Source organism: Lampris incognitus, chromosome 10 (genome assembly GCF_029633865.1).
Source record: "Lampris incognitus isolate fLamInc1 chromosome 10, fLamInc1.hap2, whole genome shotgun sequence".
Classification (NCBI taxonomy): domain Eukaryota; kingdom Metazoa; phylum Chordata; class Actinopteri; order Lampriformes; family Lampridae; genus Lampris; species Lampris incognitus.
The window spans coordinates 21,645,986-21,663,075 of NC_079220.1; the positions used below are offsets into that span (position 1 = coordinate 21,645,986).

Consider the following 17,090-nt stretch of genomic DNA (forward strand, 5'->3'; position numbering starts at 1 on the left):
AACAAATGTATTGAGACTAATGTAGGTGCATCTCTGACCAAGTAAATCATCATAAAGTTTAACTATGTAAAACAATCATTATGATCTTATATTTTGTGCTCTCTCACTATGAAATAATAAAAAAAAATTGCTGGCTTTGAAAATAGCCAAATCTTCATTAAAAATGTAATGCTATGCTAATTATTAATCAAGGAAACACAAAAGCCATCTAAAGTCTATTACAAAGACCATGGATGCACCAATCACTCAAATTAAAAACTATCGTCTCTGAAAACCTTAACCAGCCATTTTCTGGGCTCTCCTGGGCGGTAAACATCCCTCATCTAAGTTTTCACTGCATTGCAAAGCCCCCAGCCACCTGCTGGCCTTTGGCTGCTATCATGGTGGCTTAATATTGACACACTAGTGTTTGTTCCTGCCGTCACGTGACACTGTGGCACCTCTGCAGTACCCTGGGGGAGGTCTACATTACCAGCCGACTCCGTTTAGATCGCACACAATAGAGATAACCCAGTCATTTCTTTCAATTAAATGGAGAATTGCCCATCCCTCACACTCTCTCAGATAAAGAGATGCATTTATGCTCCAGCTTCTCCCCTTTATTATTTATATTAGTTAAGCTCACAACTCTACGTCAGGAGGAACTTGTTTAAAGTCAATATGGGAGTAAAGGGAAAATAATTTATGCAAAATCCTTCTTTGCATATTTAGCTTTGCCCAGTGCCCAGTTAACACATACTTTAAACATACATTTTTTTAAGACTAAGAATCCACAATAATGGGGGAGGATAAATTACCAGTCCACTTTGTATGAGTAATTTACTTAGAATTGGGGATCGACCAATATCAGCCTGGCCATCAGATCCAATGTTCAGAATTTCTATGATTATCAGAATCTTTTTTCTTTTTTAAAAAAATCTGATTGCCTATAAAACAAATTACTTTAAAAATGCACGACTGGCTCTGATGCAGCCACCTCTCTTTCTGTAGTTACTACTCTGTGGTCTCAAACAATGTCCCGCCCACAGCGCCATCTGATTGATTACATGTCACCTACCAATACTGAAGGCTACTGTGGCACAGAGGAACGCAACTGCAGACTGGAGCAGCTCCAGTGAACAGGCAGGGCTGTGTTTCGAAGGTAAGACAGCAGATATTGCCGAAGATGCAATAAACATCACAATCCTCTATGCTGAAGTAGCAAAAACACCACAAACTTATGATCTAGTTCTATGATGACAAGCATACTCCATTTACCAGTTACTAGGTACGGGCATTTTCAATTATTTTCCTTGTTCGGTTAATGGCGGGATTTGATTGGTTAACCACTTAATTTAGAATAATATAATAGCCTGTAAAAGCACGTGCCAACACGTTAGACCACAGCCAACAATAAAATTCATTAAATTATATAAAATGCATTAAGTCAATAAAAACAGTTACAAGTGATATTTTTGATTAATTTATTGAAACTTCCAGGTAAAAGAAAGTATCTTAAATATAAAAAAGAATAGGCTACACTTCCCCCTCACAATACACCTCTTAAATATTGTATTCAAATAAACAAATAATGTGCAATTAGCTTACTTTAACAAATGGGGAAAAATATAAATAAAATCTTAAATACAAACCTGCCATTTAATAAATAAAAAAATTAAACATAAATCATCACTAACTGGTTTAACAGATGAATCACTTTTTTTATTAATATCTCTTGTTTTAAATAGGTTTTAGGACTCAAATAATAAAGTAAATAAAAGAACAGTTACAACAAGTCTTAGCTTAATTCTTAGCAAGAAAAATGAGCTGATCAACATGTTCGTGAGACAGCCGAGTACGGAGTCTATTTACAATCAGACCGGCATTGGAGAACTCTCACTCTGCAGAGATGGAGGTTGCAGGAATTACTAAGTATTTCTTTGCAAGAATACTGCTGCTTTTTGCATCGCCTTTCATTCATTTGTCACCAAAGCAGAGGGTTCTGGTCTGGTGAGATGCATGGCTCACTAAAGTACAGCCTAATTTCGTTTCTCTGGTCATCTACTATGCCATAGTCTCCAAACAGACAGTGGATTGCAGCAGAGCTTGCGATGGGGCTAGGGCCAGGCTCTTCATCATCTACAATCTACAGTCACTCCTGAGTTATCCCCCTCCCCCAACCCCCGGGGGGGGCTTCAGACTCTGCCTCCTCCACTGAGGATGTGTTAGCCAGGTTCAGGAGCTCCTCAAAGTGTTCTTTTCACCGCCCGACAACATCCCCAGTCCGGGTCAGCAGTTCCCCTCCCCGGCTGAACACAGCCTGAGTCAAGCCCTGCTTTCCCTTCCTGAGTCGCCGGATGGTTTCCCAGAACTTCCTTGAGGCCAACGGAAAGTCCTCCTCCATAGACTCGCCGAACTCCTCCCACACCTGGGTTTTTACTTCCGCGACCGCCGAAGCCCTTCTGGCCTCCCGGGGGACAGGTGTCTGCTGCTTCAGGAGACCCCTGGGCCAACCAAGCCCGAAAGGCCTCCTTCTTCAGCCTGGCGGCTTCCTTCACCACTGGTGTCCACAAGCGGGTTCTTAGGTTGCCACCTTGACAAGCACCAATGACCTTATCACCACAGCTTCTACCTGCCGCATCTGCAATAGAGGCTTTGAACATGGCCCACTCAGACTCCATGTCCCCGGCCTCTCTCGGGATACACGAGAACTTATTCCATTGGTGGGAGCTGAAGACCTCACGGACACGGGCCTCCGCCAGACGTTCCCAGTTCACCCTTACTACACGTTTGGGTTTCCCAGGTCTGTTCGGCAGCTTTCCACACCATCTGATCCAACTCACCACCAGATGGTGAACAGTTGACAGCTCTGCTCCTTTCTTCACCCGAGTGTCCAAAACATACGGCCTTAGATCTGATGATACAACCACAGTCTATCATCATTGGCCTAAGGTGTTCTGGTACTAAGTACACTTATGAATAACCTTATGTTCAAATATGGTGTTTGTTATGGCCAATCCATGACTCGCACAGAAGTCCAATAACAAGGCACCGCTGGGGTTCCGATCAGGGATGCTATTCCTCCTAATCACACCCTTCCAAGGTTTCTCTATCGTTGCCCACGTGAGCGTTGAAGTCCTCCAGCAGAACTATAGAGTCCCCAGCAGAACTATAGAGTCCCCAGGCAGAACCCTATCCAGGACACCACCCAGAGACTACAAGAAAGCTGGATACTTCAAACTGCTATTCAGTGCATAAGCACACACACAACAGTCATAGCCTTCCTCCTAGCGACTTGCAGTCGTATATAGACAACCCTCTCATTCCCCGGGGAGAACTCCAACACGACGGCACTCAACCAGGGACTGTGAGTATCCCCATACCCGCCCGGCACCTGTCATCTTGGCCAACTCTGGAAAAGTAGAGTCCAGCCCCTCTCCAGGAATTTGGTACCAGAGCCCATGCTATGTGTGGAGGTGAGCCCAACCATATCTAGTTGGTACCGCGCCACCTCCCGCACCAGCTCAGGCTCCTTCCCTGCCAGAGAGGTGACATTCCACATCCTGAGGACCAGTCTGTGATGCCGGAAGTCAGCATGCTCCGGTCCCCGCCTTTGCCTGCCACCCAGCCTTTATTGCACCCTACCCCAATGCTCATCCCCATGGGTGATGGGTCCACAGGGTGCCTAGGAATTATAAATACATAAAAATAATAACAAGGAAATAGTACTTTTTCTGACTGTACTAAATGCAAGGGATTGGACTTTAAAGTGTAATTAAAACCAACACCATGTTTGTTGAACTGTAGACATGTCTATATACCTCCTACCTGATGAAATTCATCAATACTGGGCATAAATTCTAATGCCGTCCAAGACAACTTCTTCAATAACTTAAACTTGTTTTCAATGAGAAACAAAAGAAAAAAACATAGTTGTGCCGTGCTCTTGTGGTTGAAATGTCACCTCTGCTGCACTCAGGCCTGATCAGTGATGGCAACAAAGATTTCGAGGTGGTCTGAAATCAGCAGGCAGAAACTCAAAAGAGAGTACCATATTTCCTACAGGTCTACAGGCCGCACCGGAGTTAAAGTTGCACTCAGCAAAAAATTTGTTGTTGCAAGGCTTGTGTGTGTGTGTGTGTGTGTAAGTCGCTTCGGTGCATATGTCGCATTTATATGGTAGTACAGTATTTTCAATTGAGTCACAAGATTAAACAGTGCCATATAATGGCCTTAGTTGAAATGCAGTGTATTCCTCCGACAAAATTACATTGCATAAATTGCTTTGGAATATAAATCGCAGGACCAGCCAGACGAGTAAAAAAAAAAAAAAAAAAAAAACCGCAATATAGTCCAGGAAATATAGTACATACTGTCAAGAGATACACCTCCTTGCCCTAGGTTTTAAAGATGCACAGCCTTCTCCCACTGCGATCTCCACCCCACAAATCAGCATTTTTCCAAAGTTATCACTGACCAGAGAAAAGCTGAAACCGTTGTTACATTACGCTTTCGATTGTTGACAAGTAATGCAACGTGCACTGAGACATGCAAAACATTTTTATTCACAATTCTGTTTAAATGTATTCTATAAAATGTGGTTAGATTATTAATTTTGCTTCCAATTGAGGGATGTAAACTTTTTGTTGGTAGTGCAAAAAAAAAAAAAAAAAGGGTGCTGAGTAGCTGTTTCTATCTTCACTTCACTGGTGAGCTGCACACATCAATAACTCATTTATTTTTGTAAATCAAATTCTTAAATAATAGAAAACTGCATTTCAACAGATGCAGCATAACACCAACATTCCCACGGTTAGGGGGCTAAGTGTTCTCTGTACAAATCGAAGGATATTAACTCGTGATTAGGGATGCTCCGATTTTGCGACAGGCATGGGCCAAGTCTATGAATACTGGGATGGTATCCAGTGCTTTACCTGTGCTCCCATCCATAGGGTTAGTGGTTGTGTCAGGAAGGACATCCAATGTAAAATTTTGCCAAATCAGTATGCGGATTGACGAGACCATACTGGATCGGTCGAGGCCTGGGTTAACAACGGCCGCCATTGGTGCTGTGCCCTCACATGGTACCAATAATAATATAAAATCCACTGTGGCGACCCCTGAAAAACAGGGAACAAACCAAAAGAAGATGATTAAGGATGCTCTGTTCAGAGTTTTGGGGCCGATCACCGATCGCTGGAATCAGAATCAGTCGATACTGATCGCTGATCACAGGGTGGGTGGGAGGGATGGGGAACTTCCATTTAAAATGTTCTATTTATTGTGTAGCATTATTTATTGAGTTACTATTTATAGCAATAAAAGTAACTATTCTTAACAGCATTGCAGAAATATAATTAAGAGTTGAGAAAGTATACATTGACAACTGTTTATTGGAAGGCAACATATTCCATTCTTTCATTAGGTCATGTAGATTATGAAGAAACTGAAAACAACTTAATAGCTTATGCTCAGCTAAAGAGCAGTTAAGCAAACATTTTGGCCTTCCTATGGAATAAAAGCGAAATGTGCTCAAAACTATGAACTATGTTTCAAAGCATAAGAAATCTTTGTAGTCTATATAAGGCAATAAAAATCAATTCCAATAGACGAAACAAAATACAGGGCCTTTCTAAATTTAGGCCTACTACAAATTTAGACAATATAAAACAGCAACAAATAAAGGCTACAGCCAAATACTGTATAAAGCATTCCTCAACATTTAAATGTTTTTACAAACTGCCATGGCTACCATGCTTTAGCTTAGCCTATTTCTTAAGCACAACAGCAAGTTTTTCCTTGGAAATATAAGCATCTCTGCATTTTTGGAAATCAGCGTGTTCCTCTTCTCATCTACTACATTTGCCACTGTGCTGAAAAGTCGCTCGCTATCTACACTTATGCACAGCATGCAGAGGTAGGTTCGTGCTGCTTCCGCAAGTGCGGGGAAGCGGCTTTTATTGACCTGCCAGAAAGCAAGAGGCTGTCAGCTTCATGGGATAAGTGGCTCTGACAAGTAGAGATTCATCTGCGATGCGGTTTGGTTGCTGGTGTCACCACCATGTTGCAATTCAGCATACATAGCCTGCACAGAGCCAGCTCGTGGTACTTTCTCTGGGGGCTCGGAGCTGCTCGCCTCCTAACTGGCCGGGGTTTGAATGGGTGGCAAGGATACCCGAAAGCAGAACACGTACCTGTGGCTTGAGCGCATCTGGGAAATATCGGTCTTTATACCTTTTTATTAACAAAAAAGCAAACATTAGGTTTATTTTATGCATTTTCGTAGGTTAGGCTATTTGCATTTTTATAGCCTATCTTATTAAATTGCACAGCTCTTACAAGTGTTTCTGCTTATGTTTAAAGCAAAGTTAAGATTAACTTTAAGAAAATGACACAGCATTCCTTTTACCAATAGTCTCCTTATCTTTTATCAGTCATTTGGCCTACATAAGAGAAATATTTACGTAGTTGGTCTATTCGTTTTCTCAACTCGGATCGAGAATTGTAGCAACTGCATACAGGTGCTCAGATCCAATGTCACTGAATCGCTTCTGGATCGCGTCCAATAAAATGGCTTTTGACGTTTTCATGCCTTGGTCCATCTCTGCTGTTTTCTCAAGGAGATGCGTAAGAGCCCTAATGGATGGTATAACATCTGCAGCTGATGAGCTGATCTGTTGCATGAGCTCTTCGAATGGTGCGAGCAGGGAAATCATATTTTTGATTAATTTCCACTGATTGCCAGAGAATGTTGAAGGCAAGTCATAGTCGGCTGCATGAACAGATACAGGGTTTCCGGTTCCCACTGTTTTCTAGGGATCATTTTCCAAGACTTTTCCAGGACATTTTCAGTGATGATCTAGCTGGTATGACAGACAGGGATCATGCCATACACTAATATGTTCCTCTCTGTGGAAGTCTGATTTAAAAGAAGTGCAGTCTATGGCTATAACTTATCTATGAAATCACCTCTTACATGCTTAGAAATTATGACAAATTGATCATAGAATAATGCAAACATACCTGCAGATGTACAGCACTTCATTTTATTAGTATAATAACCATCTTACACGATGGTCTGGGCAACTCTCACCTCAGCCTTCTCCCTTCTCTCTTACTTTCTCTCCCATCGCTCTCTAAAAAATACAAATTAGGCCAAGTAAAAAATAAAAAGCCAGCAAGTTATCTGGCACCTGCCCTAATAAATAAATACATACATACATACATGCATACATACATAAATAAAAATTATAATAAAAATCAGGAGGATCAGTGAGCTGAGCTGCCTTGTGCTCCTGAGCTTTTTCCCTGTTCACTTGTACTGGACACTTGTAACGCTGTGCGTCCATGCATGCCACTTTCCTTATGTACAGTGGCTGTTTATGGCTCTTGGTTCATTAGACAACTACTTCCTTCTCTTGTGTCTTTTGAAGGTGTCACCCTTATAAAATGTGTTATTCTTCTCTTATTAATTGTCCAGCAACTTTGACATGGCCTTGCCCTCATGCATGACTCTTGAGTGCTGAGATGCCCATATTACCAACATCAAAAGACTTCTTGCAAATCTTGCAAGATTTTCCAGGACATTTTAGTCTTTCTCTCATTTTCCATGTGTTTTCCATGACTGGAAAATTGGTCAGCTATTTTCCAGGTTTTCCAGGCCGTGTGGGAACCCTGAGATAGTGCCCATTTCTGTTCTAGTAGACTCTGTAGCATATACAAAGTATTATTCCACCTAGTAGATACATCTTGCTGTAGTCTTTTTGTAGGCTGGCCCAGTTGTTGCAAGACAAGCAAGAGATAAAGCACCATTGCAGTTCTCTATTTTTCATTTATTTTAAGAATTAGGCTAAACATTTTGGCATTATCAAGGCACATATTCAAACGTAATGCAAGTGCAAAAGGCCTAACAAAATGTTGTGCCATCTTTTCTTGTGTAACAGAATTGCTTTACTTTAAAAACTACTAGAATGACCAAGGCAGTCATTTTGACCATTTTGGATTTTCAAAGTTTAATAACTTTGTGGGGAAAAAAAGTTATAGACCTGCCGCTCCCTGAATGCTCCTAAAATTGCATATATTTGCATTCAAATTAGTTTTAGACCAATTGCACAAAAAAAGTTATGATAAGATCTACCTAAAACGACCATGAGTGGTCAAAATGACCGCGTGTAATTTGCGCGTCATGTCACTATTTATGGCGCGTGTTGTTTGTGTCATTTCCTTTGCAACGTTCAGTTCTTTTTTTACATTTAACGTTTTATAGGCCTTGTTACATTTGTTAGATTAGCAATATGTGTTTTCCGCTTTGTTTTTCAGGTAATATTTCCAACATGTCTGAGTAAAGCTGCCATTTCAGACGCACCATGACTACCACCGAGGCGTTGAAAAGACAGCAGCGATTTAAATTGTTTGAAAAACAGTACTGTAACAATCACGGATCTGTAGACTCATTAGCCCATTGGCTAACGAACTGGACCCTTTAGTCAACTGGTTAACGTAGTCGCCCGTGGCGTGGGACACCCGGGTTCACATCCCGGCTGCGGCGGATTCCCAGCTGCCACCTGAAATCGCTACAGTATTAAAGTTGTTTTAGTCAGTCGTTTCCTAACAGACATACTAACATATGCAATGCATTAATATCTCAATTGGGTATTTATCTTAACAGAATATGGAGTTTAAAAACCGGCGGTCACTTTGACCACCCATGGTCATTTTAGGTAGGAGTGAAATCCCAGTCACTCTAGTGTTAACACGCCCACATCTGGCTTCCCACCCGCAGACACGGCCAATTGTGTCTGTAGAGACGCCCGACTAAGCTGACAACCCTTCATCTTCCACTACAGAAAGAGGTTGCTGATCAAGGCCAATGAATTCCATTATCTTGGCTGATATTTTTTACTTCTTACTGTCACTGCTATAGGGTTCCTGCCATTTAAATGTCTCCCTAACTGACAAGTGAGTGATGGAAGACTGAGTTGCTAAAGGGTTAACTCACTTTACTGACTTTGCATTGGCTTGCCTTTCATACTTGCCGTATTCTTTGACGTGACGAATTCTCAAATGTCTAATAAGGTCCGTGGTATTAAAACGCGTTGTTGTGTTCCACCACAGGGGATTTTTGCTTCACACACATTGCATATAGCAATTCTACTGTCTTTTTCGGATACCTTGTAGAACTGCCAGACCAGTGAAGCCACTTTAGCGAGCTTCTTTTGCCGTGCAGAGAAATGTCTCACGTATTTTGCGTCATCTGAGGGGCTCTTCTGATGGGACTTTAGAGAGCTCCAATCAAACTATTTAGAATGAAAATCGGCCAATAATGATCGGCAGCCGATCGATCGGCGCATCCCTACATGTGATCTATTGTAACCATTTGTAATGGTACTTTAAGGCAGTATGAAAAACAGCCTCCACCAACTGATTACATTGTGAGCAACGCACACCAACGCAGTTTTGTCCCGATGTGCAGAGAGCCTGAAGCCGGCTGGTCAAAATTGCAACACATTGATAATTTTCTGATTTTTGGCAGCACAAAAATACTTGGCAGAAACGTTTCATCATTTAAGGCTTTAATGGATAATTCAGAAGGAAACATTTCTTCTAACTGAACATGTCCAATCACAGTAAGAGAAAAGTGTTTTGACTATCTCCACACACACCAATGTGACATTACTTTTTTTTTTTACTATCCCTGTGGGGAAATTGTCTTTCTTCCTCCTCTTAACAGGGAGATCAGAAATCAGGGTCAGCTAAAGTAAAGCCCCCATACAGCTGGTTGGGATATAGTCTCTTCTGCAATGACAAGAAAACATACTGGATCATATAGCTATGCATTGGTATTCAACTACTATTCTTTAATTTATTTCCCTGTGTTTTTCTATCTTCACAGCACCAATTGTAATCTCACACATATTGTGGAATTAGAAAACAACGAGACAGGAGACTTGAGAGTAGACATAGTCGAGGTAGTTTACTAGCTCCAACTTAGCATGTCATACATTCGACAACGACACTGAACTGAACTCTCAACCGGAAGCAGAAGTGCATTATCTGACCCCTCGCCTCTTCCCTTAAAGGTACACCGTCCTCTTAGGTGAATGTCTCTCATTATATAGATGTGGGTCACCACAGTATATTATTTAAATACATTTTGGTCCAACCTAAATAGGCCTTGCAATTAAGGCTAAAAAAAAAACAAAAAACAAACATGCAGTCACCAATCAGGACATCTTATGGTTGAGCCTTACAACAACCACCACCTCCGGCCCTTCATCTCAATAACTGACAGTAATCAGATTAGGTGTTATTCAGAACTTTAAATCATTATAACGAGTCTGATGTTGGTTAAAGTTTCAAGTAGCTAGTCAGTGACCTGTAACAGATTACACTTGTCACACAACCTCACCCCCCTGCAAATCACACGCAGCACACACACACACGGGTGATCCATCCATCCCTCCATTACCCGAACCACTTAATTTTAAATTTCGAGCAAGTTTTTGAACACTACTGTAGGCTTTCACGGTACACTACAGAAAGCATCCCACCCCAAAACCCAGCCAACCCTCAACCCCCCAAACACAAGCAGAATATAAGCCAGTTGTACAGTACTGGGGCAAGCTCAAATGCCCAATTCACCAAAAACACACATGGTGTCCTAGGGAAGGTCCTCCAGTCCAAGTTGTCAGTTGTAGGCTAGTTGTGGAGTGCAGCAGCTAGCCTATTGGATCTGCAACTCCACCCTTCAACACACACCCCATAGGTAGTCTGGTTACATATTGTCAATTGTGTGTCGGCAGTTCAAAACACAACAGGCCTTTTGCACAGCCAATCCCACTCCCCACAACATATAAAGACACACACAGAAAAAAAAAACCCTCAATTAAACCCTCAATGTTGCCCAGTCTCACCCTTACCACCCTTGTGGAAGAGCAGAGAGGTGGCCCTTAGTCGCTCGCATTGCCCAGGGGGCAAAAAGCCCTTGTGCCCCTTAACCTAGCCCCCCTCCTCTAGACTGTCTTGGGGGCCCTGCAGGCCATCTGGACTGGCCAGCGATCTCGGCAAGAGAGGGGAGGCACGGGGTGACGAGGGGCCGGGTTAGCAGACAGCCAGATGGCCCAAGCGTCAGAGAACAGCATTTCCGCTGGGCTCGGCCTTTCAGCTGCTGTTTACACTGAACAGGCCCAGATGAATTCACTGGCTCAGAGTTGAGAGAAGAGGAGAGGAGGAGGACAGAGAGGGAGAGAAAGACAGGGTGGAAAGAAAAGGTGAGAAAACAGAGAAGAGAGATAAAGACAAGGGAGAGGGAAGGAGAGAAAGAAAGAGATGCTTAGGTAGGACAGAGTAGAGGATGACAGAGAAGGAGAGTGATTCTGACAGAGGAGAAGAGAAGAGAAGAGAAGAGAGGAGAGGAGATGGGTGGAAGAGTAAGGCAGAGGGAGAGGGAAAATGGGGGGCTAGAGGGGACGGCAGATAGAGAGGGAGGGTAAAATGAAAGACAGAAAAGGAAGGGGGAGAGAGAGACAGAGAGACGAGGAGACAAACGGAGAAAGGTCAAAGAGAAGAGATAAACGGATAAACAAAGAGCAAGAGAGGACGAAAAGGGTGGAGGGTGAGAGAAAGTGAGGAAGAGAGAACGAGGGGGAAGGGTGGGGCTTTGGGCAGTAGGGACTGCTCCAGGTTCAGAGAGGAAAAAAGAATCAGCAGCTCACAGAAAAGCAGGGCAGGGGGAAAAAGGTATGGGAGAGGTTTGATTGGCGGGAGGGAAAATGGTGGGGCTGGGGGAGCACGCCAGACACAGAAAACTGAGACCTAAAAAAACACACACACACACACACACAAGCGCGCGCGCGCGCACACACACACACACACACACACACACACACACACACACGCGCACACACAGCTGACAGATCCTGATGAGCAGCAGCATGGCAGGTAGGTAGTAGGACAAAGCTGGCATTCCATAGGCACTTAACGACTGAACACACAGAGACCAATGAGGGAAATTAGACCTGCTTGCAGTTAAATACATTTGAAATCAACCAAATGCTCTTTTTTTCCTTTTTGGACAATCCAATACTTTAAAATCAACAAGTCTACAATCTTGCTTCTCCCTGCTGAATGCACTTGCGCACTGACAACTGTTTACCTATAACATTCCTGGATGTAATTTAAGGAAGGATGCTATGCTCAACCCATATCTGTGTTCCTTATATTTCACAGATGTTTTGGGGTTTTTTTTTTTAAAGGGAAACTAATAGATTATGCTAAAATATGTATCCAAAAGAAATATAATACTCAAAAGGTGAATATATCAAACCATTAAAACCCTATAAACAAAACTGGATTTGCTAAAGTGGTGGGCGCAGCCCTAAGGTAAACTGCAAATTGTGTAGACAGTAAACAGAGCATGTTTAAATCAATTCCTTCCTCGGGGATTAATAGGGGTGATTTAAACAGACTTTTGTAAGTGGAAAAACACATTGGGAGAGACACTTACCATATTTCTATTATGGTAAATGACCAAGGGGACCATAACGCTGAGCACTTCTACATCTTCAGCCCCCCCCCCACCCCTGGCAGTTTATGGTGACCATCTAAAGGCATATTTCAGTCTTTAGACAATGTTTATATGATTTCCATCACTCAATGAGCCATTTTGATGAATGACCTTATATATAAATCATTAATATTGAATATACAGATTTGGACCCAAATGGAGCACACATTCCAAACCCTGTTAGTACCAAGCTCTAATTACTGAATGGATCCCTTATCCCAGACAATTTGAGAGCAATGCTCTTCCACTTCTTTCTTTGGACATGCAAGTTTTCTGTGTGACAATTTTTTTCTGTGACTGAAGCTTACTGAACCAACTGGGGGCTATACAGAGTCACACTATAATTGCTATTGCACCTCTTGTTTGCACAGGGTTTGCCAATAGCTTCCAAAAGCCTTCGATTCATCCCAAACATTTTCCATGTTCCCTTCAGTCCTCAGCCTGGTCACATCCAGATGATCAATCAATCAATCAATCAAATTGCCTATATAGGGCCCCAAGCCACATTTAAACACAAGTGTAAGCAAACTCAAGACAGATTAGGGGGGAAAAAAAGATTTTCCTCAACAAACTAAAAAAATAAAATCAGATTCCAGTCCCTTTTCTGTGTATGTACAGCTGTGTTTGATGTGCCTTGGAGCCCCTGTCACCATTTCTGTCAGGGATGAGGTTGTGGTGCCATTCAGAAATAAGTCCCATAACACTCTCCCCAGACTGATGAGGATAACAGGGGTTCATGCAGATTTATGCCACTTTTTCCCACAGGTCTCAGTTTTATGAGTGGATTTGAAGAGTTTCATCAGCATTTATTAGGGGCTGGATGATATGACTGTAGACTCGGCCACATCTCTCAGTGGCTTAACATTATTCTTTAGCGCAACAAATATGAACGAAGATAATGCAAAAAAAAAAAACAAGTCTTTTTCAATCTAATCTTAGCCCATCTGTTTGACACTAAACTAATATAATGCAGTTGGTAAAGTGCTGGCTAAACTGAGAGGCATTATTATCACCATTGTCAACATCATCATCGTATTATAATTCAATCAATTTCTGCAATTATTCATCGCTGTTTCATCACTGACCTACAAATAGCACACAGACGCAGGGCAGAAAAACAGAACACTCATAAATTGTAAAAATACAAAAACATTAAAGCCAGAGGCAATTCTCTCGTTAAGTGGATAGCAGAAATTATAAGAGTAAGAGAGAGAGCAGCAAATGTGTGAAAAGGAATGACTGAAAGACACTGCGCATCTGCAGACCAGGACTAAGTTACAGAGATACCGGCAATGTTTAAAATTAATGTGCTCAGCCCACAGTGGCCACTCAATGGCCGATAACCCTGCAGCGCATCTTGTAGATGTGCCACTCACCGACAACCTCTACACTGCTGATTCAAGCGGCGCAACTGGATGAAAACCCGAGTTAGCAGGGTGCTTTGGGTAAAATGGGGTCTGCAAGTTCCAGTAGAGTGCACTGCGTACAGACAGGGCCCCTAACTAAAACCAAGTGTGTGGGCTAAGGTGGAGTGCAGCACAAACCAAACACCCCCCAGCTGAAAAGATCTTAAGGTTACAGATCAGCTCTGCCCAGCACATAGAGGAATAACCCCAACTACAGGGCTGACCTGAGATTAGCAATGTCTAAGGGCTGAATTCCAATATGCGGGACCACCCCCAAAAATTGCACCCGTCCCACTGCATACTCTCAAGGAAACCCTGGCCAGGGACCACTCTCCAGGAGTTAGAAACACAAATGCCAGTGTACTGAATCATGAAACCTTGGAAAATTCTCTGATGAGTGAAGCACTTTTAAATTAATTTCGGATTCGTTCCCATCCCACAATTGTTAGAGCTGCAGTAGACGTACTTCTACCATGGATTTCCTTGGCAGGTGAATTTACATGATGGAATATATGCATTTTGCTATAAACTTAAAGCAACATATAACACGACTATATACATTTTAACTATGAGTCCCCCGAGTATGACACACTTACTAATCCTGGCATTGTCAGTCCCTCGGCCTACCCACTGGACTTCATAAGGAATTGAACCTCTGGCCTTAAATGGGCAGAACATAGCAATGCTGGTGCAAGGTTCTGCCCCACTGAAAAACAGGCAGTGGAACCCCCCGTCTCTTGGCGGTTCCAGTTTCACATTCTACCCTCATTTTGGTAACAGAAATAGAGCATCTTAAAATTTTAGCTAATGTTTGTGTCCAGATTTAAAAAGAATCCCAAAGGGGGAATATCAGAAATGAAGCTATCCCTGTCAAAAATACAAGTGATGCTTGGATAAAAGACAAAAAAAGTAAATGAATAGGACCCTCTCTGTAAAGCGCTCTATAATTCAGTCACAAAAAGTCTTTCAAGCCAACTAGCACCTGTATAAAACAGGAAAAAACAGTACAATGAACTATCTGTCGAGATGTAGTGACCAAAAAAAGAAGCAACAATTATTGATAAATTAAGGCAAACAAAAGGCCTGTTGAGACCTAAAGCTTCTGTGGGTCGAATCTTTGACTTAAATTGGTACACTTAATTAGTTAAATATCACTATTCACAAACGTAGTAGGAAGGAACCTAAATAATAATACAATCCAAAAGGAATACTCTCCAACAAGTGGAAAATAAAAGTAACTCATTAACAATATGGCCCCTTACGCCATGCAATCGCAAAAGATTAATACTTGAAATTGAGATGAATATTAAAGCACTTCATTCACAGATTGAAATCAGGACTCTTGCCAACAACCAATCAAAAGCCTTTCACTTTTTTTCCTTCCAACTTTTTTCCTTCTGGAGCCGAGATAATATAAACAAACCATTTCGGTCGCTTACCGCCGGTGACTTATAATGGGAGCACGATTAAAACTAAAATCGACTGATTTCCCCATTCCCCTCGTCCGCGTCGCCTTTCGTGTGCGGGTAAGAATCGTCGCTGGGAACGTGAATCGTGTGAAATTCATCGCCAAGTACAAATAAGCCGACCCCCGTTTCTGTTTACACACGCGTTGTTTTGATTTGAGAACGAAACGCGTCCGCGGCTCCCAGCGATTCAACAAGCATTCACAATATTAAACAAAACCCCCAAATTCAACCGAGATGTATGGTCATCGTCAGCGGTGGCAAAATAACATAAACTGGATTAAGCGTGTGTCATACAACACACGGTTTCTGACCTTGGCTTCGTCTCTTCTGCACCGGGTTCAGCCCAGCATGAATTTGTCAGGACAAAGCGGGGCATCTTTGCCGCCGAGGCAGCCGACATTTTCTTCGGCCGTCTCCCTAAATAAAGCCATGTTACGGCAGGGGACCGACAGCCGAGCTCGGATGGGTGAAATCTGGCACGCCAACTGACGATTAAACCTTTATATCTACGATACAACGCTGATACGGTGCCGACGATAACACCTAGAGACCTCACTTTCACCGGAGACCCCATTTCGAGCGGAAAATGGCTTTCCAACAGCGAACCATTTTCCCCCATGCTAACCGACTGGATAACACATTAGCCCCAACGGCTCCACTTAACAGAGCATACATAGCCTGCTAACAGACCTTTTCAGAGAAGTGAGGAGATGACTGGTGTGCATCCATTTTTGAACAAAGTGCAGGTGGGAGATCTATACTGAAGCGGCGTTGTTAACCCAAATCGCCGCGAAGACCCGTTTCAGACAGACTGAGCTAAAAGGCTATGCGGCCGAGCTAACGTTAGCGATAGCGCCTAGCCAAGCTAGCAGCCCCCCACGATGCTAGAAAAGCAGGAAAACAGAAGTCTCGAAAAAAATATAATTGTAAAAAAAATAAAGTAAGCAACAACGATTGACCGAATGATTCGTTTGTACAAATCTGCGAAGGGTGGGCCCTTTTTTGCGAATGAATTTCTTTGCGATTACTCAAAATTAACACCTCGCCTCTACATGGCGAATAACCGCGGCACGCTAAGGTTAGCTCGCTAGCTAGCCATTAGCAACCCCGGACCAACACAAAGATCTCGAGAAATACGCTCCGGCCCATTGATGGAAAACCTCGGGTTTTTTTAAGACGATTTGCTCTCCCAACTTACCCCTCGATTGGCCTCTGCGTGAACGATGCACGAGTTGGGGAAAAAAAACAGCATTTGCAAGTTCATGGATTAGGCATGGTTAATTTTTTTTTTCCAAATCAACAACCGACTTCGGGTCTTCGCTCTTTATCCCCCCCGATTCAACATACTTCCTGCAAGCCCGGCCGTGTGAAGCGGATACAGACGTACTTCAGCGCGTCATCATGCGCAGAATAAAATTTCACAAGGCATGAAACATCTTAATCTTTTTGTACAGATTTAAACTGATCGAACGGCCCGTTTTAGTCTCTTCCCCCACACCGAACATTACATTTCGTCCATTTTGCTCCTGCGCGGTGAATGTTGCCGCTGTATCCCAAAAAATAAGATAAACAGCCACAGTTGATGCGGCTCGGCCCTGGCCGCTGAATCTAATCGACCTCTCGAAAAAGGCAACCCCCCCCCCCCCAGCTTGGCTGATTATAGGGCAAATG

At 42.7% G+C, this 17,090-nt stretch overlaps 1 protein-coding gene across 1 annotated transcript in view; it reads right to left on the minus strand.

Annotated features, from left to right (window-relative positions):
* The window catches only part of si:dkey-89b17.4 (zinc finger protein 646), a 36,889-nt gene extending 20,145 nt beyond the window's left edge, over positions 1–16,744 (minus strand). The window contains exon 1 of the mRNA XM_056287844.1: positions 16,618–16,744. The gene's annotated coding sequence lies outside the window, so the exon portion shown is untranslated. The remainder of the gene's footprint in view (positions 1–16,617) is intronic.
* Positions 16,745–17,090: the final 346 nt, after the last annotated feature.